This window comes from Arctopsyche grandis, chromosome 5 (assembly GCF_051622035.1).
Source record: "Arctopsyche grandis isolate Sample6627 chromosome 5, ASM5162203v2, whole genome shotgun sequence".
Lineage (NCBI taxonomy): Eukaryota > Metazoa > Arthropoda > Insecta > Trichoptera > Hydropsychidae > Arctopsyche > Arctopsyche grandis.
In genome coordinates, this window is record NC_135359.1 from 19,991,489 (window position 1) to 20,018,128 (window position 26,640).

A 26,640-nucleotide genomic window follows, 5' to 3' on the forward strand; every position below is an offset into this window, starting at 1 on the left:
AATGTATGCAAAACGTATTTTAAATGCAAGTGCATAATTTAATATCAGTATCGTGTGCTTCTTTTACGAACATGTAACACGCAATCGCGTTAATGGGTGAATGTGTGCATTCGGAAGCAAATATAAAGGTACTTGTGTATAAAATGAAAAAAAAAAAACGATTCCGCAAGATCAATAAATAACAAAGCAAACAAAAAAGATTACGAATGTATGTAGAGCCCTTTCACTTTCCCTTCACATTCGAGCTAGAGAAAGTTCACATCTATTGTGACGCTGTAATTACGGGGTCTCAAACGAAATATATTGCGGCGATCATTTTCGCAATGATTAGTGACAAATTATTATAGCTGTTGTTGTAAATTCAATAATTTATTTTTTCATTTTTTTAAAGACACGCACACTTACAGGCCATCGGCCGTCCTTGGATTTATAAACCACAACGATTTTGCTTGAGAGATTGATTTTGAAATAATTTTTTACACACAATTTTTCGAGGCTTTAACACACTCAGAGACGAAATTAAATAAAGAAAAAAAGACACAAATAAAGTTGCAACAGCCACTGTATATGACCGTAATAAATACCTGTCCTGGGGGAGGTGTTTTCAGCGGCGGAAAAGCCCGAGCAAAAACGTGGAAGTAACCTCGAGAAAGGCGCGCAAAGAAAGCGCCCACGAATGTGCGAAAAATTTAGACTTGATTCACATTTAACTCTCGCGAGGAATAGACCGAGAGAATTAGAGTTTGAATTATAGAATTTTCAATTTGAATGAGTGTTTTTTGGAAAAATAATTCGCTTCACAGAGATGGAATGAAAGTCAAATGTATTTTCCGGGAAAAAATAAAGGAAGAAAGAGCTCGCTCCTGAGGGAGTGAATGGATGGGTGGTTTGATGCCACGGGGTGAGTGAGTGGGTGGGTTGGCGGGTGATAGCCTGGTGTTGGCCCCGGTTCGAAGAACGGCTGTCGAACGCGATATAAGCCGGACAACAAAGCCGGGAGATTGATAAAATGCCACAGGGCCAAATCCAATAAAACCGGCTGCTAGATTGCCCGCCCGAATATTTATGTCGTTACTTTGGTAAATCGCCAACGGAGAGACGACGGACGTTTGCTATGCTGAAACGCCGATAATCGCAACGAGCATGCAAAATTACAATTGAAAAAAAAAACAATATCGAAAAATATACGCGACACGTCTTCACCATGTAGCGCAAAATGCATTTACCAGAAATATTAAAGAATTTTCGAGGCATAGAATAGTATTACAATTAAGTGGAATATTTGCGGTTGAAATTATTTATGTACGAAAAATATATCTATTTTATTTTGTCTCAATTGATGGATGTCGTTAAAATTACAATAAAAATATTTCAAGTATAAATAGAATAAAAATGTTGGCAGGTTAAAGGATTAACGCAGTGTAAAAGAAATATTTGCAGCTGCCGGATAAAGATTCCCAAGGGGAAGCCACTAGGTATCCGGAAAGAGCCGTTTCGAAACAAATGACCAATAAAAGGGAAAGCACGTATTTGTTATTTTTCCCTATGTAATATATTTACACTTTCATTCCTTTATTTTAGGGAAAATCGAACGCTAGGTACGTAAAATTGTGAAATTAATATAATTTTAGTTCAAAATAAAACAACTGAGTCAACTCATGCTATAAAATATATCAAAAGAACAAAGCGCCCAAAAATTAATGCTTTAACTTGAAAAGACAGCGTGGAAGAACGTGGTACGAAAAATGCTGGGTGTATGAAAAATAGATTTTCATATTTCTCTGAAGTGGCTTTCACGGTAAAGTCGAATCCTATCCACACATACACATGTATGTACATATTTAGGTATCGCATATAATAATTCAACAAAGTAATAATTCTCTAATGCGGATATTGAATTTTATAGGCTACAGATTCAAGTAAATGGGTCACATAAACAAGAAGAGGGGGCAGATAAGAGGATATTGCAAATAAATGCCATGGGGGGGTTCGTAACCGCTATAGAGTGCGTTCCTAAGATAGGCGCGCAAATATCGCCCTTTCCCTGTTTCTTGTATAGGTAATAATGCGTCCAGATACCGGAAAATGCCGAAAGAAAATAATGGCCCCCCGGCAGTCATTTTATTTCATTATCACTATATTGCACGTCAAACAAAAATACATAAATAAGAGGGACACGGTCATAATGATGTTTACACACGGGAAAAAAGCTAACGCGAAACCGCAGAAAAATATTTTCTTCTGTTTGTTCCTACCCGACAACACGAGTAAAAGAATATGACGATTTCATCAATGTGAGGTAATTCATACGTGAAAAATGTATATCACAATGATAAAATGAGTACGAATGTTCCAGTTTGACATGCAAGGAATAAATGCAAATTGCACAATACATAATGTTAGGGGTTATCGTGACTCTAGGAAATTTTCTTTACACAAAAGACGCATATTTCATGATTGATACGAACGCCGACGCACACGCTAAGCAATTAATAAAAAGTATTTTTACATATTTAAATTAAATATTAATATTCCTCAAATATATACGTATGTATACATACATATATATATATATATATATATATATATATATATATATATATATATATATATATATATATATGTATATAAAGATAAGGGTCAAGTCACATTTAAGTTTTTTTACTACAACACACTAAAATAAAATATATATACCTATGTACATAAATATATCTCATTAAAAGTGAAGCAATAATATGAGAAATTAGAAATTAGAATTAGCATACAAGTAACTATGCACAGAAGTACGTAACATAAGTATGTATGTACATATTTTATCAATTTATTTGCCATATATGTTTTAATCGATCTGTGATTGGACTTTACACAGTTGCTTTATCCCACGAATCTTTTTACTATTGAGGAAATCGGACGCAAGAAATATAGTAAAGTAAAACCATTGACGTTACAAAATTCGGAAGTATATTTGATGCACATACATATATTTGAAATACGATACATATATGTACAGCTTGTCTCGCTGCAAATCATTGTCTTGACGTGAGGCATCCGTTGGATCAGTACCTCAACAAGAGACTTCTCTCGAAAACGAAGACAATAAACAAGTCTCGAAAACGAATTTCTATAAAAATATACATATGTATATACTTACACACACATACACACACACATATAGATATATATATATATATATATATATATATATATATATATATATATAATATAAATATATGTATCTAGGTATCCCATATATGTAGTCCTAGAATATAGAGCCTAGGGCGGAATACTTACATAGGACAAGTTACATTTAAAATTCTCTTGTTTGCTAAAACCAAACGACCGTCACTGAAAATGTAAATAAATGCACGAAAGAGCCTCACAGTAGCCAAATATTTCTCAACTGTTGGATTTTTGTCTTTCGCAAACTGAGAAAAAAAATCCATTAACGGTTCAGATTGCACAAGTTTCAAGTGAAACAATTGATAATAATGTTCCTTAGTAAGGTTCATTTTGACCCTATTTCGAACACAATGTGAACCTACAAAAACACCTCGCCAATTGGAGAGTCCAACGTTGTGTCTATTATTTATGTACATAAGTATACATACATACATCTGTACCTAAGATGTGGATGAGAAATATTTATTTAGACCGGAAGACGTGTATAGCAAACACGTGTCGAGGGGGCGATCCTATTGAAGATGGAAAGGTATGTCGTGCGGAGGAATCGCAAATAAGTGAAGTTGCAACATCGCCGTGTTGTCCAGCCAACAAACACCATTATCCACGGTGAATGGAGAGGTACATTTTCCGTTTTCCATTATACATTTTCCGAGCCAGACGCTATCGTGTGTATGTGTGAAGACGAACGAAATTGAGAAATTCAATTCGACGTTTATAAAATATTGGACATTCCGCATTCGCAAGATCGAAACGCTGCGGAATTTCACAGCGGATATAATAAAAACATAGAAAAACGTAACTACATATAACGATAGAATAGATTGTAGATAGTTAATAAATAAAATGATTCCTAATGCTGTAACTGAAAACTTTTGGTGGTTTCGAGTGTTGGTTTTTCCCACTGAAAAATATATTTTTCAGTCTGAAATTTAATAACATATCCAGGGAGAGAAATTTCTTTCGTGATTTCCGATTATCATCTGGGTGACAAAAAAGGGAAATAAATTAAATAACTATAATTACGGCACACAGCAATTTCACCTTTGTACGGAACCGTCAAAAACAATAAAATTGACAAATTTTGACGGGGGAGAGCGGATTTGACTTTGGATATTATTAAAGACTGGCCAATACATATAGAAATAAATATCACTTGCATTTCCTTTAATAAGCAGAACCATGTATTAATTTAAATTTAACCTATCCGAGAAACTACCGAAATATGCATTATGTTGTAAAGATTTTCATTCCACATATCAGAAGTCGGCTTAATTTTTTAAACAATTCTATACGAAAAATTCAGGTATTAATCCACTCACAATCACAAACATATTTTTAAAATATTTCAGCGACAAATAATGCGATGAAAATGGTTTTGGTTAATTCATAATCAAATAATATACTATTTTTTCCCTCCCACTAATTATTCCAGAGATTCTACCAATCAACATACATACATATGTATTTATGCTTATTATATTAAAAAAATTAAACGCTTAATGTTCCATACCTCCGTAGAGTGGGTACTTGAAGTGGGGCTTACCTGTAACAAATAAATAATAATAAAATAACAGTTTGAGAATATTCTAATGTGTGTAAAAAAAACATAGAAGGACATGTGTGCATTACATTATGAATTCATCGCTCGTATATTATTCGAAATAGAGAACTAAGAGTGAAGTGCACTGCTACCGTTGTAATATGCAAGTGCAAACATAATAAAAAGGCGAAGACAAGAGGAACGGATTGTAAAGGAGAGTGCAAGCGTCTGTCTGGATCAGAGTTTATAGCGCAATTACCGGACGAGAGCTGTCGAGTATTCTACAAACTACGGAACGTAACATTGGATGAAAACTAAACTTATATTCTAAGGTACATATGAAAGTTTCGGAGCTTTTGATTAATTAACTATAGAAAGTTTGAATTGGAATACCTCGTATTTACGTCACAGTCTGTTCCAGAGAACATTAACCCTACCGCACAAAAAAACTTAGGAGACAAATTGAAAGCATTTGTGTGTATTATGTCGACTTTTAAAATCCGAACACGTGACGTACATGATGAGGGTGGAAATCCAGCGGTCAGAAAAGAAAAGGGAACGATTTAAATAAATAAAAAAAATGAATCCAAGAGGGACAGTGAACGCACCGAGATTTGCAGTCAAACCTTTGACATACAGACATTTATTTAGACACGAAAATATGAGACCAATGTGTACAAATGGGGTTTTAAATTCACGTATGTATATAGCGGATAAAGTGTCTTAAGTGCTTTTAATCCCTAAAATGTAGCTCGTAAGTCGTATACATATTCGATTCGAATGAAGCTGGAGATTTTCTGAAAGTTGGTAGAAGGTAGTATCGAACGGGTGCATATTGAAATTTACGTTGAAATTAAAAATAAACAAGTCCGCTGATTAATGTTCAGGGAATCAAAAATCAAGTACAAAATACAAGAAATAAAATAACGGCTTTAGTGCAACCACTATGGAATCTTTAGATACTGAAAACGGAGAATTTCCCAAGGATTGTTTGCAATTCTCGTTTCAAACCAGACTGACCGCTAATAAGAAACGACTATCCTCCTCGAGACTACAGGAAATCACACTGACCCTACGAGTATACGAACTGAGCATATGTAAAATCAGCAATTATTTATTTTTAAATACACTTATGTATATACTTATTGTATGTGAATTACAATATATAATTGCCATTTTAAATATTTGTATATAAATTTCGAGTCACACTGTACTGTGTCATAGTAGCGATTACACACAATATGGCAACATCTTGAATATTGTGAAGAGAGTTTTTAAAACACAGAATGACAAGATGTCGCGCCCGGTAGAAGTGCTCTGTCTCTTGCACCAGAAGTGGACGGTGGTGGGGAGGTTGTGGTAGGATATTTTAATTCAATACAGTGTTGGTATGGGGGTGGAGTCGAGAGGTATTAGTGGTTCAAGTCCTCCAACCGGGACTCGAATGTCAAGTGAGGACACTAGGCCGAGACTAGAACGTGCCCTATCCTTGCCAAAATCATGCGTACGCATCGAAAAAATAAAATAAAATAATACCTATTCAAAATCGCATATTAAAACTCGAATGGATTAATCTTAGGCCTTACAAGGCCTCTAGTAGATGCATCGAAGCATCTCGATAGTTTACAAAAACCATCCTATCCAAACACGGTTAACCGTAATGGTAACTTCGAAGCCGCGTGTGGGATAGAACACGAGTGTTTATTCAATCGACACCAGAAATACACGAGAGAACGGAGAAGAAAAGAGCCACCCGCACGAGAAAGAGATTTAAACCAGACAACAATACACACAAAATGCGGAAAAACACGGGATGATAAATCTTACGAAAATAATTTTAAGCTGAAATGCGAAAATAGCATTTTTCCCTAGTGCGATAGCTTTGTAGGCGTAGGGGAAGTAGAATTTCTTTTTTAGCAGGATATTGTTTTGTGAAACAATAGGTTTATATAGTGGGTGGGGTTGGATTTGTTCAGTCCGGCGTGAATGTGTCGACGATTCTGAGGGCAAGAAGTTGTCAGCGTAGAAAAAACTGATAAAAGCTTAGGTGGGGGACGGGAGGGAAATGTCTCGAAAGCCAAGTATTTAGTTCTTCTGTAAGGACGAGACACGCTCGGATTCCTCTCTTAATGGTGTCCATTGTTTCCGTATATTGCCACACCCAATGTGTAACGAAAAAGTGTCGACAAACAATCTAACGTAGACGACGTATTACATAGACAAGAAAAATAACAATAAAACGAAAAAATCCTCTTAATTATCATCGAACGAGTTCATTAAAACGTGATTAATCATGAATATTCCACAGCAATAAATAAATAGCAGAACGCAAAACAAAAAAAAGAAAATAAAATACCGAGAGAAATAATATCTTTTGGGCAGTAGTGGAATAAAAGTGGAGTGCTAATGACGCAGGAAAAGAGACATTTTAATTAAATACGTTCGGATAGTGAACATTTCAGACACAAGCTCCTCTGAGAAAAGTGTTGGAATGCTACAAAAAATAAATAAATAAATAAAATGCTACGTCACGTTGAATGCTACGTACATACAAAAGGCAGCGTCGACGGTAAGGAAACATGTTACAATTGTAAAAATAACGCTTTGTATAAATTAACGTTGGACGAAGGATAGATTTAAATGCATACACAAAGAGTTTCACAAGTAGCATAATTAAAATTTCAGCTAACATGATCAACCATATGCTCCTAAATTAAGCCATTTCCAACATGCTTTTGTTTATATGAAAGCATGCATTTTATCCCCATATCATTTCTTCAAAAGATTTTGCATGAAGTGCTATAGGCGAGTTTCACATCCAATACATTCAAAAACACATAATTTCCCTGTTCATTTCACCTTCGTTTACGTTGACTGTGCATCAAATTGCAAAGATTCAAGGAGGGAGTTCAAGAGTCATCGGAATTATATCTTAGGGTCATCGGAACTGCGACAACGAAGACTTGGAACGGATTCCATTAGATTTTCGCCAATTCGGCAGTATGGATAAAGAAACGAGTGAGCTTTCAAATCCATTTAGAAACGTTAATGCTTTCGGGAATCGATGATGATGGGGCGAAAAGAGGCTAAATCGGGCGCAAAAAATTGCTAGCGTTGCGCAACCGAGAGAGCCACATTCTGTCGAGACGGGAAACGGCCATTATACAGTAAATGCTCCCTGGCGGGTGCACCCGATATGTAAAGTGCATCCGAGGAGAGGGTGAGCATCGTTATCGCCAAACTATGTATAAGCTTGTCGACACTTTGAACTGGAGATTGATTTTTATACTATCGACGCTTCTACGTAATATGCTACGATTATGTGCCATTTAAAGAAGGACTAGTTACAGCTCTTTGAATAAATTATAAGTAATCAACAAATATTCCGAAATCACCAAACAAAAACGATGCAAATCCACATGAGTAAAATTTTGGGATATAATATTATTTCTGAACTTTTTTGGTATAACTTATGTATAAGGAAATTTATTAAAATTGTAATTAACAGACGACATAATCAATAATACAGTACCATCATTTAGATTGAACAACAAATATAATGTATGTGGGTTAGATCCATGTATATTAATCGAATCAAAACAAACCGAATATAAGTACGGTTTGTATCAAATATATCGTAAATCCAATGAATTATCACAAAAACGTGGCGACGTGCCAAAATTGCATTTACACGTGGCATCGTGGAAATAAATAATGCATCATCGAATACCTCGATGGATTGGAATTTAATTTTTCGTGACAATTCGCAGACTGTCGACATCGATTGTGGTCGACGTATATATGACATGGAAATCGATTAGTGGGCATTGCACACACGAGTTTTTCGTTAAATTCGCGTCGATCAGAACCGGTGCGGTTTCGATATTTTATACCCATGTGAAAATTAATCAGCTCGCAAATTAAAATCGGCGTATAATTGCAGCTGCTGAAAATCACAAAGCAGCGGGCGAATTGGGAAGGGTGGATTTGTTGGGTGGGGTGAGAAGCGGTTTTTCACTTATTCACCGTGCTACAGAAGCTGGAGGCCACATAAAAAATGCAGCGGTAATGACGTCATCAGCACTGAGCTAGGGAATGAGAAGAGCGGGAAAGGGGATCGAAACAAGTGCACTTTAGTAGGCGGACTGCTAACAACCACCCAGCTTCGAGTTGAACCCGAGAGCCACAACTAAAACACGAAACGTTGAAAAAAATATCCTATGAAAATACGAAACGGTCGAATTAGCACGCGCTAATTATATCCAACGTCAATAAAGAGCGCCTATCGTGGAAAAAATCTCATTTAGACTCGAACACATAAAATGAAAGGGTTGGGTTGGAAGAAAAAAAATAGGAAAAAAGCTCGTTGTCGGACGACCTTTTCTTGGTAATTTAAAGTTGTATCACGTTTTAGGAGCTGCTTTTTCCGAGTGTTGCCAGTAGTTCAACAAAAGTCGATGATTGACCCGAAACTTAACCTGAAGTAAAACACAAACTACAATAAAAACAATTCTTTGATGAAGCCAAAATAAAATTTGGAAAGAATTTCAATGATGTTGGAATTATTTCGATTTACATACATATATGTATACATATGTATATGTATATACAACACTTCAACACAGAAAATCGTTCAAATGTTCCACAAATTCCAAAATCCATTTCGAATCATATATATAAAGAACGTAATGTGTGTGTGTGTGTGTGTGTGTGTGTGTGTGTGTCCTAACTCTCGCCGAACATAATGAATGAATCGATAAAAATCGATAAATTAATTTTTCGACGAGACGACTTTGTCGCGACTCGAACCGATCACCCCAAATAGCCTGAATATGGATCTAAATTGAGCTAATGGTCACGTGCATCACGCCAAATCCAATTCTTCATTTCGCCTTTTTTTGTAAACATTAATTGAAATATTCCTTCTCGCCATATAAAAATACGTAATTATAATAATTTTATTTAGCGAGGTTTTGAACCATTTTTTTTCTTTTCATATAAAACAATTAAATATATATTTTTAATTGAAATTATTGAAATTAATTTATATTTTAGCGATATATGAAAAATAAAATTAATTCCAAATCACGGAATCGAACTAAGGCCCCCACGCCCAGAACAGGTACTCTAGCCATTAGACTACGGCCTCGACAGAAAAAACGCTCTAAATTACTTAATATTCGATTATCCTTTAGAAGTATGGGGAGCCAATCATTCGCGTATCTTCGGCTTTCGTCGACAATCGACTTTCGTTCGAATCGATTTCCGATTTCTTATGATGGGGATGGGGAACAAATATGGGAACAAAAACAACCAGTATGGGGAACATTTTTTTTTTTCAAATTTTTTTCATATTTTTCATTATTTTCAGCTTTTTTCAGTTTTTTCATTTTTTTTTTCAAATTTTTCATCTTTTTCGTTATTTCCATTTTTTCATTATTTTCAGTTTTTTAATTTTTTTCATAATTTTCATTTTTTTTTTCATTTTGTGCCTTTGTCTTTCCGAAACCAGTCGATTTCATATCTTTAACTTTATTTTTATTCGAGTTTCAATTTCTTTTCGAAACCACCCATTGAAATCAACGGGCCCTACACTAGTAGATATACATACATAATTTAACCAGCAGCGTGGTCTAGTGGTGAATGTTGAATTACATATTTCGTACTTGATGTTACGGGTTCGATTCCCGCTAAGTCTCGTTGTTGGCCAGACCTTGATTTGTCGAGGTCGATCGTTTCTTATCAGAATTTGCCAATTTTTCTGATTTTCATTGAAACGGTTCCTGTAAAAATTGGAGTTTCCTTCCTTTCCTTCCCAATTTTCTGTTGCAAACCTTTAGTTATTGTTATATCTTAGGTTTCGCCATATTGCTCACCATAGATGTCTCTGTGGTTGTTTATAGAATATAAAAATTCGTTATTGTTACATGAAAGTTATTCATCGTTATTTTGTTTGTATGTAATAATATCTGACCATGGATGTCAGATATTGTTTAGATTTACATGTATCTATGTAATAATTATGTGGACCAGGAAGGCGCATTTGGGGTTTACCTGTTAAACCTTCCTGGTATATTTGTATATATGTATGTAAAAATATGTATGCAAAAATAATAAAATAAATACATACATAGTTTCTTTCATGTACATATATACATGCGAGTCTTTTATTTGCACATTGATCAATTAAAAAGAAAAAAATAACAAAAGAGAAAAATAATTGAGAAAATATACCGAAGTATTAATTCAAAATAATATAACACAATTCAAATTCAGGCCAAAAAAAGTAGATACGTCTATTGAAAGAAGTGCGGCATTTAATTAACTAGACACTAACGGGCACAAAAAAGCCAGTGAGGAATTTGAAACGCGTCAGCACATCAGAGAAACAATGAGCAGAGCCAACTGCAATCAGAATTTTCCCGGTATCACTCACATGGAAAGGTCGAACAAATAGGCTACTTTGCAAAATGCCACCCAACAAACGCGAAAGGAAGCAATTGCAACGGAGAAAAAAAACAAGAATAAATAAACAATACTACAAAAAAAAAATGCAATTGTTCGCATTGAAAACACCTAGACTCGTAGGTACTGTGTACATATATTTACGAGCTGGCATACTGTTTAAATTGACGATTGAGCGAGTCTCGGTAATTAGAGAGCATTTGTTCCCACGATTATAGCGATTCCATCGAATCAGTTGAGCGTGTGTGCATTTTTTTTAACATGTACGGTATTAGTAAATCGTACATATTTTTATTTACATCCATAAGTACGTAGGTTCAAAAATTTATATATATATATATATATATATATATATATATATATATATATATATATATATATTATTATATATATATATATATATATATATATATATATATATATATATATATATATATATATATATATATATATATATATTTATTTATATAAATATATATACATACACACACACATATACATATATACATATAACTGTGTATGTAATCTATGTAACTGGCGTGAGTCCTCGATAAGATGAAATTCGAAGTGGCAGAAGAGGGATGCGTGACAGCGACATATTCGGCGATTTAACGCGTTTATAAGACACAAAAACAACGGGGGGGTTCATGTCAAGGAGTCTTAAAATTCAACGGTGATATGCGAGCGAGTTCACCCTCTGCCCAAATTAGGGCAATTTTCACGAAAAGCGTGCCCTTATTGATCCGACACATTACTAACCCTCCTAGCCCGGCTTAAATTACTACAACGAAATATAGAAAAAAAAGCATACATGTGTCGCACAATCTCAGGATTTAACGTAGAATAAATTTAAATGAAAAATTTCCTATAAAATATACAGCGCAAAAGTGGCACTTTTGGAAGCAAACCAAATCAAAGATCAAGAAGTGAATAAAAAAACTTGATCAACAAAATTTATTGCATACATAGTTCGATAAAATATTCTAACTAAAACTGGCCACTTCTCTTTTTAAAACATAATATGCGATATTTTAATATTGAAATGATCGCCAAATGAAAACACCTTATGATTTAAACTGATAATTGCCACCATTTACAATTATTTCGGTTGTTCATCTAATATATAATATCGAAAGAGACTTTGTATGTAAGGTTTGGGTGGGAGAATCCGTGACGTTAAATTTAATAATAAAAAAAACAAATGCATATTCAAATAAATTTAAATAAAATAAAACTATTCAAATAAATTTAATAAAATGTTAACTATTAGATTAGCCATGTTTAAACGGTTTATATTACAAATACCGAGCGAAGCCGGGTAAAACCACTAGTTATTTATATTTGTCCATTCAAAGTCAAAAGGTAGACATACAAATGTGAAATTTAAATCAAATTAGGATGATTGTATTCAAACAATTTATCAATCTTATGTATTGAGCGCACCGTAGCAATTAAATTGAAAAAAAAAATAACAATGAACGCCCCATTGCATAGTTGTACAGCAAAGGTTAATTGTGAAAATAATCATTGCGGTCTTGGTCGACACGCGCCGCCTTTGATTCCGATCCATCTTATCGTGTAATCATCGCATAAAACGAAACACTTTTATGGCGTAAAAAAAAATTAATGCCAAATCGATAAAAGTTTTACACACTATAAGTCGAATCAATTCACTTTTGTATGGATATACGCGTGCACATATGTATGTATGTGAAAGTAAATGCCGTTCGTTCTTACGGGGTGTGACAAATGTGTCACGAGCAGGTGTATGCCCATGTAGTTCACATTGAGATCAACAATCTGTGTTTAAAGGTAGGAGAGAAAAAAACAAGTGCACATTTAAAATGTGTGTGATATAAGCTGAACAAACTCAAACAGTTTAATCTTCACGTCATCATAACGAGCACGGTTATGAATTTGACACATCAAATTGTGGCTGTATCAATATTTTGATGCACTAATATTCGAATTTAGATGTTGATGTTGAAACAAAGGTTTATTGAGTTTACACAGCATTTTGTATACAACCTCATTGTTCGATATAACGCGTCGGTAGAAATGGTCTATTACAAAATCAACAGACATGAATAAATGTGAAAATTACTGAATAATTATTTTTTATTATCGAAATACAGAAAGAAAACGACACGTAGGTACTAGATATGTATGTTTCAAACAGACAAGTAGGATCATAGATAACAACGTTCAGAAAAATATTGAGAAGGCGAAAGAATAAACAAAAATAAATTAAAACTTATATGTACATACATGTAAGTGGAGTGCGGTGGAAATTTCTCAGTTTCTATCACACACATAAGTAAAGCTGTGCGATAGAAGCAGATTAACTTGCACCGCACGCCACTAGACTATGTATGTACATACGTAGGTAAATATAAGTATTAATATACCCACGATATGTAATTTACGATACAGTAAAATATCAAACGAGATAAAAATGCGTTATTCGCAAGACATGTCATATATATGTACATACATATGTACGAATATTTTCCCATCGAGTGATGCTTTTCCATTTCACAGACTATCTATGGAGATTATCGCCATTACTCCGGAGACGAACTCGGCATATTTGTTTGGACAGATTCGCGGGCGCCCTTCTCATATCATCCCCATTTTCGTAGTATGTAGGTATGTATGTACATACATACGTACATTTCGATTCTGCTGCCGCAAATGTTTGAACAAATACTTAAGTTCCACTCTGGATGTGTTAACGTGTGTACACAGTCGCTGAAATGTATCCCCGAGTTCAGATTATATTTGTGCAGAATGGTTTCCGTCGTTGAATATTAATGCTCGTCGTTTACGATGTATTCCTCAGATTTATATATTCTTCAATATATTTTATAGGATTACTATATTATTTCTACGGCCGTACATCAACCCCATTCCACTAGGATTATATGGGGGTCTCGTACCGAAATCCACTTAGGTCGAACGCGAAGAGCCTTTCACATGCCAAACTGCCCTTATCGGGGGAAATGGATAGACCGCAAGATGGAATTTGAAATTCGCAGTGTCCGAGAGCTCAATATTCTGCAAAATCGTGTTTGTATTGTCACCGATGCGAATATTTACGAACAATTACGAATCTAGGCGAGTATGGAATCTTCACCATTTTCTCTTTGCATCTTCCTCCATAGACTGACAAATGTCCGTTGCACCTCAATTTACATATCCTTCTTATAAGAAAATAGTGCAAAGCAAACAAAATAATATATTTATATACCTAGTAGCGTGCTGTTAAACTCTCCCTGTTTTAAACGCACAACCTTACTTACGTGTGCGCGAGCAGGATACTAGAGAGCACCTTGCAACCTGCTCGCGCAAACATATATATATGTATATGTATATATATATATATATATACATGTGTGTGTGTGTGTGTGTGTGTGTATATATATATGATATCTACCATGCTATTTACCCATTTTTTACAATTTCTCTTTTCATATTTTAGAATGCAATGGTTAAATTTTAAGAAGAAAAATGACTAAATATTTCATTGCTTCTCTTGAACAGATAATTGGTTAGCATGCAATCAATTTTGACATTATACTAACGACGTTTTCAAAATAAATGAGCAGACGTCGCGATTGGCCTAATTGGAGTACGCGAGCATAACAAGAGGCGCTCCGCATTTTTCAGGGACGCCCGTCGAGCCATGGGGATGGGAACCATAGGGTGTATATATGTATATCCACATCTAGTCCTCAGCGAAACCCATTATTTTTTGTCGATAAAATTTCCGCAAACTTTGATGGAATTTCAGACGGATAACATGACGTAACCATTCCGGAATCTCGCGCGCACGTTATTCCCACCGGTCGGTCGTCTACCCTTCAATATCGACTTCTTCCACGCTCCCAACTTTCTAGATACGTGAGGATTTTATACGCCGGGTCACAATGCGAAGCCGCCGGAAGCCGAGGATCGTCGACAAAATCGAAAATTCAGAACCTAATCTCCCAACTCGTGTGAAATTTTCAATTAGCGAGTGTCGACAATCCCCGCACGCACTAAGCGCTTAAGCGCGAGAAAATACGCATGGCGTCGACAGCTAAAAAGAAAATAAGGATACTTTGTGTGTCGGGACGAAAAATCATTATTAGCTGGCATAAATAATAATCCTGGGCAATAGCGCGAGCGCGTTATGAAGGAAAACCACTAAAAGCTTCAAGTTTCCCGGACGCGGCGATTAAGCTTGGGGTATTTTTCATCTACCACTTGGTGATGTAGAACCCCTCCCTCCTTCATGTAAGGATTTCAGATTCTAAGGGTCCTCGTCCTTCAGCTCAAATTCATTCCGAGTGACGTGCGTTCGATTCTACGCCGACGCCAAATCCAGCTTTTCATGAATACACCCACTGTAAGATTAAATTCTAACGAGAAAAAAAAAATCACACAAGTTTTTCGTAATCTAATTCGCCGGCGAAGCATTCCCTCAACTTCAATGAATGTAGTCCGCCATAGTTATAAATTTATAAATAATATATAATCGGGCACGTGCGCATAGAATGAATCGGACCAATAAGTACGTAATGGCCGCAAAAAATGCCGAAAGTTAATGAAAACTAATATTTCCTATCGGTGACTTCATAGAAAATACGACCATACTTTTAATCATTAGATTTTATTACCGCTTTTATAGCGGAATCCAATCAGAAATTGCAAAGTAAAGCAATGACGAATTCGGGAATACGGGGGAGGAGGAAACAGACAGAGAGAGAGAGAAAGAGAGAGAGAGAGAGAGAGGGTCGCCAGAAACATTTAATACCAGGGCTGGCAAGGCGGAAGGAAGTGCCGAATACGAACATAGTTGATATATCGAACTACCATTAAATTCTATGTAGAGTTAATCCTACAACTATTATTACATTGAGTCATTAAATCCACGAGGCACGTACGAATCGATATTTTAAAATTAATAAATACACGGAGACCGAATGCGAAAAGCGCTCCCAGCACAGTGATTAGGTGTTAAAAAGGAAAAGTCATTAGTTTTAACTATACAAGATTTTCAGAACTGAACCAAATGGAAATATATGTACGTATAATAGAAGATCACACGTAAAAACAAACATGTCTGGATGCAATTAAAAAAAAACTTTGTTAAATATCAATGCTCTAATTTATGGCAGCGTGTATTTAGCTGCGGCAGACATCAAATAGTTCACTGACCTCTTGGATTTCAGTCAACATGTATTTCAGCCGCTTGTCCAAAAAGTGTTGGGTACAATATCGAAAAAGTATACGATATCAATATATAATAATAGAAGCGAATTTTTTTAAAAATCGCAACACGGGGACAAAAAGATACGTGTCACGAGCACACGTAGATAGGGCAAACAACCTCGTAAGAACTCGTCAGGGTTTTCGGGTGGGTAAGAAAAGTCCCTATGCGAGCAGACAACTCCACACCCCAACCCACCACCTCTCGCGAACATATTTCGAATGGAGTATTTGTCAAACAATCCAATTGTTGGTGCGACGCAACAACGCAAGAGAGAAACGAAGCGTCGCGTCGCCGCCAAAGTGGATATGAACCACTTTGTGGGGCGATATTTACTGGCGGCTCCGCCCCTGGTAAACAAGCACCAAAACATAAATCCGGTAGGACAAGGGACTGTGAGAAACCACCCCCTGGTCTCCAAGCCCTCCGTTGCCTATGACTCCCACTCGAAAATATCATCCATCGTTAATTTTCATTGGATTCTTATAAGTACGAAGCTGCAGTCTTATCGACCTCGCATTCGCTCTAATGAATTTTCGCTAAGAAAAAAAAAACGGCCCAGCTCTAAAATTCTACCGTCCCAAAAACTATAAATTTCGTCCCAAAAACGACAAAGGAGGAGAGAGAAATGAAAAAAAAAACAAGGGAAGAAAGTTGGAAAATTGCTATGTTCGAGCAATTAAGTCGGCCGTGTAAGCTTGAAAAATACGCCTACTGGAAAGACATTAACGTTCGAGGAAGCTTTGCCTGTGAAATAAAGTAGAATCTATATTGAAGTTTCACATGAATAATGGAGACATTAAGAGTGCCATCATTTCGCGAGCATATATATGTAGGTAGGTAGGTATATCCGGAATATTTTTACAACTCAAATAAATAAAGAACAATCCTAATTGCGAAATACGTACCAAACGTAACACTGAACTTCTCCAATAAATATTGTACCGGATTTTGGCAACGATGATACTTTTAATGAATTATTATATTTTTATAAATCTATTTTCATGTTCAATTGGCGTGGTGTGAGTATCGCGTTATCGAAAGGTGGGTGTTCGGGGCACGTGTACGCCCCATTTGAAAGCGCGGCTCGATTTGTGTAAATAATCGCCCCGCGTTCGGAAGGGAGAGAGAGAGAGGTTGACAAAGTTAACTCGGCTGCCCTGGGCAGATGTCAATAAATTATTGACATGTAGCGTGTCGCTACCCGAAAACACTACCCCTCGCCCAAAAACCACCCACCCGTCGAAAACGTTGGCCCTTGTCCTCTGCGTACAATGCGAATGCGTGCCCTAATTACTCGCAAACAAGTACTTCAAACTCAATTTGTATTTGCGTGCGAAAATTTCCACAATTTATCTTTTTTAATCCAAAATTAAACCCTGGAAAGAACACAATACTGCAATCCTAAGTTATACATATCAAGGTAATGAGCTGTTACATGGGCAATCATATTATGTAGAACGCATTTTGCAAATATGCAATCATGCGAGGAATATTACTTTATCCATCAAACATCATCACTGTTGTGCGATATTGTGAAAGCAAACCGTCAAAAAACAGTTAAATGTTAGTATTTAAGGCATAATAGTAGAAAAAAACAAAAGCCTTTGAAAAAATGCAATATAAGGACGGCATATTGGATATTAGAATACAACAATTTGTATAGATGGTGTTTACAAGGCAAAAGGATTAAGGTTATATCTGCTAAAATATAAGTTAAAGTTTCGGAGGCTGGATTGTATCGTCAAGGATACCGATATATCCGATTGAAAGGGATTGGCGTGAAACAGAATGTAACACAGAAAGTTTTTGAATGGGGATAAATTCGCTTGGTTTGTTCAATCGAAAGATTAGGTAGCCAAACGTGTATGCATGAGAAAATCAAGAATGCCGACAGAGACTCGGATGCATACGTTTTACTTTAAGGGAAAATACATCTAAGTTCGTAAAAAGACTAAACTTAGTATGAGCTTCACTCTGATATAATACATAATATGACAAACCCCAAAAGTCTTCCGATTTGATACTACTTTACTGTACATATATGTAATATATGTACAGTAAAGAAATGAATTGTACCAATTATTAAATTCAATATCAAATTGCAACGAAACAACTCTGTGACATTTTTGAAATTAAAAAATAAATTTAATGTACATACCGTATTTATCGAACATGTCGATATTGTGATCATGCCTGCTAGATAATAAGAAAGTCACCGCATGTCAAACGGCACAGCCACACGACAAAGGACAGGTAGACAAATTTCTACGTTTCTTTTCGACAGAATCGAAAATATATTTCATTCGAAACATTGTAAAAACACATTATGAATACAATATTCTGAAATGTCCACCGAGAGTATACCATTTGGGACATATATTTTTTCAATTCGCGGATAAATCAAGCGATGCACAAAAGCGAGGCACGCATTCATTAAAATGCAACGGCGCGACGGGAAGCGCATGCGCGTCCCCATCCATGGCTTATCACAACAAAAGTGCAGGAATTTTTTTTCGGTGGTCGTAAATAAGTTTTATGAGGCCCGGGGACCTAATCCGCCCCTTACTGTGTCTGCGTTTTTCGTTGCGAAAAATAAAATAAATCGCGCGTGCGCATTGATGAAGATAAACGATCGAGTATCGTTCGCAAATCGTACGAATAATCTACGACCTACGATTGCGTTATGGCGAAAGTAAGATTATTTGGGGTAGCTGAAAGTGAAAACAGTATTATGGAAATATGAAGGTCTGTCTATCTACATATGTATATGTAGGTTATTTCAATTCGCAAGGAAAGGTTAAAAGCCAAAATCTATATACGACGTTAAACACCAAATAAGAATAAGACCAAAAAAATGCTAAAGAGGAAAGAAGATGAGGTCAAAAATTCAATAAAATACTGCTTAAAATGTAGGTACATACATTCGTATATATGTAGAGTATACAAATGTTCATATGTATATGGGAGATTCCAGACGTGTGCGAGATCGCTTTGTTCAAAATAATCACCGAACCATATTTTACATACACATTGGAACATAGAAGAAACAAATTCCACTTTAAATCGTCCCAACGTTTCATATATGTACATATAAGGCAACTATGTATATAATTAGCCTGAATTTAAAATCTCAATATCTCTTTTGCGGATGTTTCCATTTATTAGTAGTAAACATAAGTAAATAAGCCATCGTCAATACAGAATATATCTACAGTTGTTTTGATACTATCACATAATCGTAGGAGCCTATCGCACACCGAGTCCCAGACGTTGAGTCAACAAGTGAAATTTTTGGATTTAAGCAAAATGTATGTTGACAGTGTTGCCTTTGATTACAACAGACAGTATACATTTTGAAAAGACGATACAATTCCAATAATTCCCAGAAAAACGAATTGGCAATGTTACAAAAACGAAACAACCATCTATTGCGAAAAAGAGATCTATTGCGAAACATGCAACTAAATCCAAAACCACGTACGATTCGGATCGCAACAGTGAAACTGATGCAAAAATACGATTGCGCATTGTTAAAGTGGCTTCAAATTTTGAAATTGAAACTGAACAATACTTCAATTGGATTTTTAGCCAATGCTGTTCGAAAAAAGTTAAACACACCGGTGTCAAACTGCGACCCCACAACAGCTGCACATTTTAACCGCTTGACTGACACACGACCTTTCATCTTCTGATAACAAAAGGTGAACCAATTTAGGTGCAAAACACCGAGCCGATAACCTCAGATCCATGCGTCTATTCACGCATAGGTGCAAAAAAAATAACAAACAAACCCCTTTGTGATCGGCCGTGCAAAAATTTAAAACGATTCAAATTACATACATACATACAAAGTATCACTGTGAACTTGCATATTTAGGTAAAGGTAAAGAAAGAGACACAATGAACTTATGTAATATGTACAATAAAACGTGTATGGTGCTGTAAGCGTAGGCATAGTTCGGGTCCCCTCTAGAGCGCGCAGATGGTCCCCATCACATAAATTACGGTGTCAGGTATTGCGCCTATAAACGATATCGTAATATATATATATAAACAAGTCAGTGTCAACTATGGCCCAGCGTATGCATATAATAAGGTCGTGATATACATAACACTAGGTACGCAAAGGAGACGAACCACCACGGGCAGCTTTTGTGGGGTTAAATTATTATTATTGCAGGAACATGTGTGTATGCTTTGCTTATTACATACATATACCGTGTGTCCAGATGCCATAATATCTACTACTCGTTGGATTTTATATGTAAAATACCTACATTACATTGACCGCATGTTGTCATAAAAACTTTGTATCCAAGTACAAATACTGAGTATAGACACTTTTAGATAGATCGGGATAATATGATAAAAAGTTAGCGAACATTTATATAAATAAATGTTCGATGCAAGGTGGGTGTTATGAAAGCATTTTAGAACAATGAAAAGTCCAAAAATTCATTTCCTACAAATTATTTAAATTGGAGTGGTTGATTTCTACCGATGTTTCCAAAGTATACTTCCAAATCATAAACCCTAGAACAATTTTGTTTAGATTTTTTTTGTTATCAACAGTAGTAAATATAAAGAAACCACTCACTGCTTTCAATGTACATATGTACATACATATGTATATTATATACCGTCTCAACAACTGGAATACAATTTAACGAACATTATCGTGTGTTATCGAGAGTGATTTGTTTTATTCAGAAATAGAATTTGACAAAAAAGAATGAATTTTCTAAACCCAGTCTCAACAGCTTCACAGGTAGAGTTAAAAATAGCGTTATAGAAAATAACCGACGTGGGTTACAACATTATAACGAAATAGTAAAATGGCTAATATCAAAGTTTAAATACAACGTAACCGTGTCATCTAAAATTTTCTCGATTTGTTCTTGACTTCATTATGTATGTATGTATAGTTAAATAACAAACGCCTCTAATCAATTCATTCAATCCTCTCAATTCCGTATAATTAAATCTAAGATAGAGTAGAAATATTGACATTATTGATGAACAGTTCAATCAAAGCATGTTCACATGCATGTCTGTGACGAATAGAGTAGTTGACATCCTTCACATCGGATTAGCAACAATGAATCGAAAAACCGCATAAATGGATAAAAAACAGACATGAAATTGAATACCAAATTACACATTGTGCGTGCATGAATTTAGAACGAAAAACTACGGTAAAAAATACACACACATCGATATTCGCAAGTCCTTCGAATGGGATGAGTGAAGCGTGAAAAATCAATAGATTGTAATTTATGATAATGGTGATACGTTACAGCGTGAGCCGCGCATGTATGTATGTATGTATGTATGTATCGTACACACAATGTGTACATACACATGGGATTGCGCAATTTGAAATGCACAAAAGATTGACAAGGGATGGAGTAAACCCCCGATGTGAAAAGAAGGCGAGTCCGGCGAGAGGACCGTGAATGAAGGGAGAACATAAATTCAACTATAAACGTCAGGATCACAATGGGAGCCGGAGAGCTGGAGCTCGAAGCTGCGGGCGGGGACAGCCCTCCCGACTAGTATTTGCATTTTACGATTTTTGGAAAACACCACCCCACCCCTGTCGACCCTAGGCTTAACCCGAAACGAGCATCGGTTGAAGGGAGAGGAAAGGAGGAAGTTGCCGGGTAGTGCGTGATGCCGAGCAGATCCCGCGTGTAATAATAATGAAAGCGAGACAGAGGTTGCCCTTACGGGGCGATTCGTAAAAATTACGTTTCGGATACGACAGGGTCTGCCGTACATTTCAAGGCAATTGAGAACCTTTCGCCTGTCGGGACAACGAATGTGGACAGTTTGACTGAAAAGAAGTGTAATTTTATTTGTTTCTAAAAATGTATGTCGAGATAAAAATTTTGTTCGTAATCTACATGGATGTGAATCTTTTTTTTTTGTATTTGGAATCAATTAAATTGGACCGTCACCACCAACTCAAAATATAATAATCGATTCGAAATACTGTCATATGGATATTGATAAAATATATTTTCGCTAATATGCTACTTAATCGAATTTGATTTTATAATTTATTATAATATATGGGCATACATACATATGTATGTATGTCAATAGAAGTGCATATACATATGTAACAAAAATGCCAGTTCTTATTTCGACAGTGATGTTTTAGAACAAAACAGCAAATACAACCCTCATATATGAAAACAAAAATTGTACGTACCCAGATATCGAGGAATTGACATTTTTATTAGTTTTCATTTAGCGGCTTACCAAGTGAATTATTATGTAAAAATTTTCAATATGTTGACCCACGCACTAGAGTTCAAACTACATTCATCCAATTATAATCGGAAAAAGTTACCATTTTCGTAAACATTTATGCATTCGTAGTTCACGCGACGATAACATATTTGAATTATTCTCGAAGATTTACCAGACCCGGCGACGACAACGCTCACAACAATGAATTGTGATTGAGAAATGACAGAATATAATTAACCAAATTTCTAACGGTTATCGGGTTGATGACCCTTAACGTTTTTGTATCGCGAAAATTCAACGTAATGCCACAAAAGTCACAAAAGGATTTTCATAACTGTAAGAAAATTATTTAAATTTAATTTATTATCATCATAAACGGATATTTACACGATTGATTACATTTAAATAAAATTAAGCACTTAAAAATCAAGAAATGATAGGGCTAATAAATCAATTTTGACATTAAAAAACTCCGACTGTATGTAAGTGCGTTTACAATCTAGCATTGTAAAATGACGTCGATTAACAGTCGATTATATCGTGTAGTATAAGCAATGTCAATTGAAAAGTTGAATAGGCACTCAAAATACATCCTGAACAATTCGTATACGCTTGATCAGCCTCCACCTACATAGGAATTTAATCAACGAAAATGAGTATTTAATGATCGAACGTGAAATATGTTCACTGAGAAGTAATTTTAAGAAATGATTTCTATGAAAACAGAGACCAAATGCCAAAATAATAGCAGTTTCTAATCGCTTAAATTTTAAACGCATATGCGTACCTACGCGTAATCAAAAGCGTGAAATTTACGAAAAATTATTTTAAAAATTTTCAAAACCAAGTGGTAGGCCAACATGTCACTACAAATTAACTATCGAAATCCATACATATAATATAATTTGGAACAATATTTTACACAAAAAAAAAAATAAGACTGTCAAATTGAGTTTATCTGCAGAAAATATTTAACGTTACTAAACACGAATTTAAAGAAAGTCACGGAACATAAAGCGAGGACATAGTGGACAACAAACATAATATATGATGCAATTAGCTAGTATTTATTGCTCCGAAAGTAAAAGGAAAAAGTCGGACCAGCTTTAAAATTAGGATACGCCCTTTCCACCGGAAGTGGGGTTTAGAAGGGCGGTGGCCGGAAATGTCGCCGGACAACAGGAGCAAGGGATGAGGAGTGGGTGTCAAGGGAAAGGAAGAGGAGAGGTGGGGTAGGAAAAATTGTGTGCCAGCGTAGGGTAAAACGAACGAGAGATGGGCGAGATTGTCAGCGAAAGAAAAGTGAAGATAGTCGGTAATGAAGGGACACGAAAGAACAGAATGGACACAAAGAAGAAACCTCGGGGGTAGGGCATTCAAAAGGATAAAAAATATTCTTGATAAAAAAAATAAGAATGGACGCTGGGACGCTTTCTTCATTTGATTTAACTCGTGCCGGCTCCATGAGATGGAAAAATACGCGCGCCATGCGGAAAAAGAGAAAAATTCTGATTCGAAAATATTATATTATGGACAAGCGTAAGAAATATTACACAAATATGTATATTAATGTTTTGTGAAAAAGTGTCTTTGAAATATAACGATTGAAATAATATTCCATGTGTTGCCTTATAGGCCGAAAAATCATATACATACATACATAAGTAGATGTACGTATGTACAACGAATTCAAACGAACATGTCTAACGTTCGGTTAGAAAAAATATGGAAAAAAGTACATACATATTATTGAAATCATTTCGTAAAAATACATACAGAAATTAAAGTAAACAGTAGCTCATTCATCGCTCTGAATGGGGCCGTTCACATTGTTCCGAGGTCGAGCTTGCTTACCTGAAACAAGAAAAAACAAAGTTTTTAAAACACAACTAATACACGAAAACAGATAGGCACTGTTGGAGAAAACAGCGTGCAAACAAACAGAGCTTATCTGGCCGCGAGACAGGGCCATTTATGTCTATTACAGTGGACGGAAACAGATATGGCCGGCCATTAGGGGACGAAAACTGAACAAATAGATATAGACTGGCATTCAAAATAATTTGCACGCGGAAAATTCACCTATAAATTCATATTAACTAACATACATACATACATATACGTATATGTACATGTACAGATGTATATATGTATTTGAACTTAACGTTTGCTTTTTTTTTATTTTCTATTATAAAATCCACAATTAATTAGTTTTGAGAGTGAGCGAGTAATTTATGCACACAGACACTAAAATAAATAAAAATAATCACAATCGTATAACTCGTTAAACGTTGTGGAATACAAGACAGACGCGTCGTACAAAAACTAAATTGTTTCAAAAAGAATAATAATACAACATTACAAGTTCGTTAGGAAAAAAAGATTCCTACCGTTCATTTCACACAATCATTACTCATCTTGAAACGTTATTAACACTGCCCATTGTGGAAGCAAGAAGAGCATATAACAAACTTGTGTAGTCACAAATAATTCCTAATATTTATCTCGACTCGATAGGTGATTAAAACACGTAATGCAACAAATGCGTTTAGTACACATAAAATCGCAGTGCAAATGCAAACAAACTTGTTCAAGAACATTATTAAATAAAATTTATCCCACGTATTCGATCACACCTATGTATAATAAATCATTATTATATGTAGTTACACACCAAAAGATGGTTACAGCTGCCAAATTATTTAGCTTTGGTATAGAGTTAAGAGTGTTAAAACATTGACAGTACATATTTAGCATTGTACCAATATTCCATACGAATACAGAAATATCGAAGGAGCGTGTAGTGTTACAGTTCATTATTCAAAACCGAACCATTTGACGCTAATTCTATCAAAGTACAGACACCAAAATTTTTATAATAGCAGAGTCAGTGGTAAGACGAGCTTGCGAGTTATTTATTGCGAGAGAGTATAAGGCAAAAGGAAAATAAGAAGGTGCGATGCGGTGCGGAGAAATTGTAGGCAATCAGTACGAGGGTGTAAGTATTTGGTTAGGCAATTTCCCGTTAAAACTGCGTCTGACGGATCATATCCGCCAACGCCCATACGCAATCTCCTTCTAGTCTTCAGGAAACGAAATAAGGGAGGTCGGAGGGTAAATCAGCGTTTTTCAAATGTGGGGTTCGGGGATCGCGTGCCCTTTTTCACCGACGCGACTTCAATACGAGCGTAATTATCACGTCACACCGACTGTGGCGAGAAAATAATTAATGACCACGTTCACCAAACGATACAGAAAAAATAACACCCGACGTATTAAGGCGTCGAATCCGAAGCCGTAACGAGGGTTGATTTATTGCTTATATTTTTTTTCTCTCGCCCGGCGCTAAAACTCAAGGCAAATGTCCAAAACACGTGCTTCCGTGGAATGTTAAAAGGAACTAGGAGAGAGAGAAAGAACGAGTTACCATAAACATTAGCGGAAAAGCCGGGCGCAGTTGGGGAAAATTGTAATTCTTGATGGTTTCGGACGTTAAAAGAACTTTTGTCGATAGTTTATCCAAATAAACTCGTTTTCAGATTATGTTTACTCCAACGCACAAGTCCATTCGGGTAGTAATCGATTTGATAAGAAATATGTAGGTAAGTGAAATGTTTGAAGCCTAAAAACGTATTATTAATCATATTTTGATTTGAAAATTTCTACGCTATCTCTATATGAGAGAGTTTGGGCGCTATCCCTATTTATTTCCCAGTAAGTTTATTATGGGCTCCTTGGGCTTTGACTCCTTAGCCTCATGTAGAAATGCTCTACTTGGTAAGCATTTTCTGAAAATTCTAAGGGGTGAATGTCACCTTCCTGAAGTTCTGTTTAACCTCAAGCTTTGGGTACCTGGGAAACTGAGCGAACTCTGTTTCTGCCAATTCGGGCCAGAACTAATGTGCGTGATGACTCACCCCTTTCAAGAGACATTCGA

General features: G+C 35.7%; 1 protein-coding gene across 1 annotated transcript in view; it reads right to left on the reverse strand.

Moving 5' to 3' along the window:
* Window positions 1-26,640, reverse strand: part of LOC143912361 (uncharacterized) — a 182,405-nt gene that overhangs the window by 71,324 nt on the left and 84,441 nt on the right. The gene's annotated exons all lie outside the window — the stretch shown is intronic.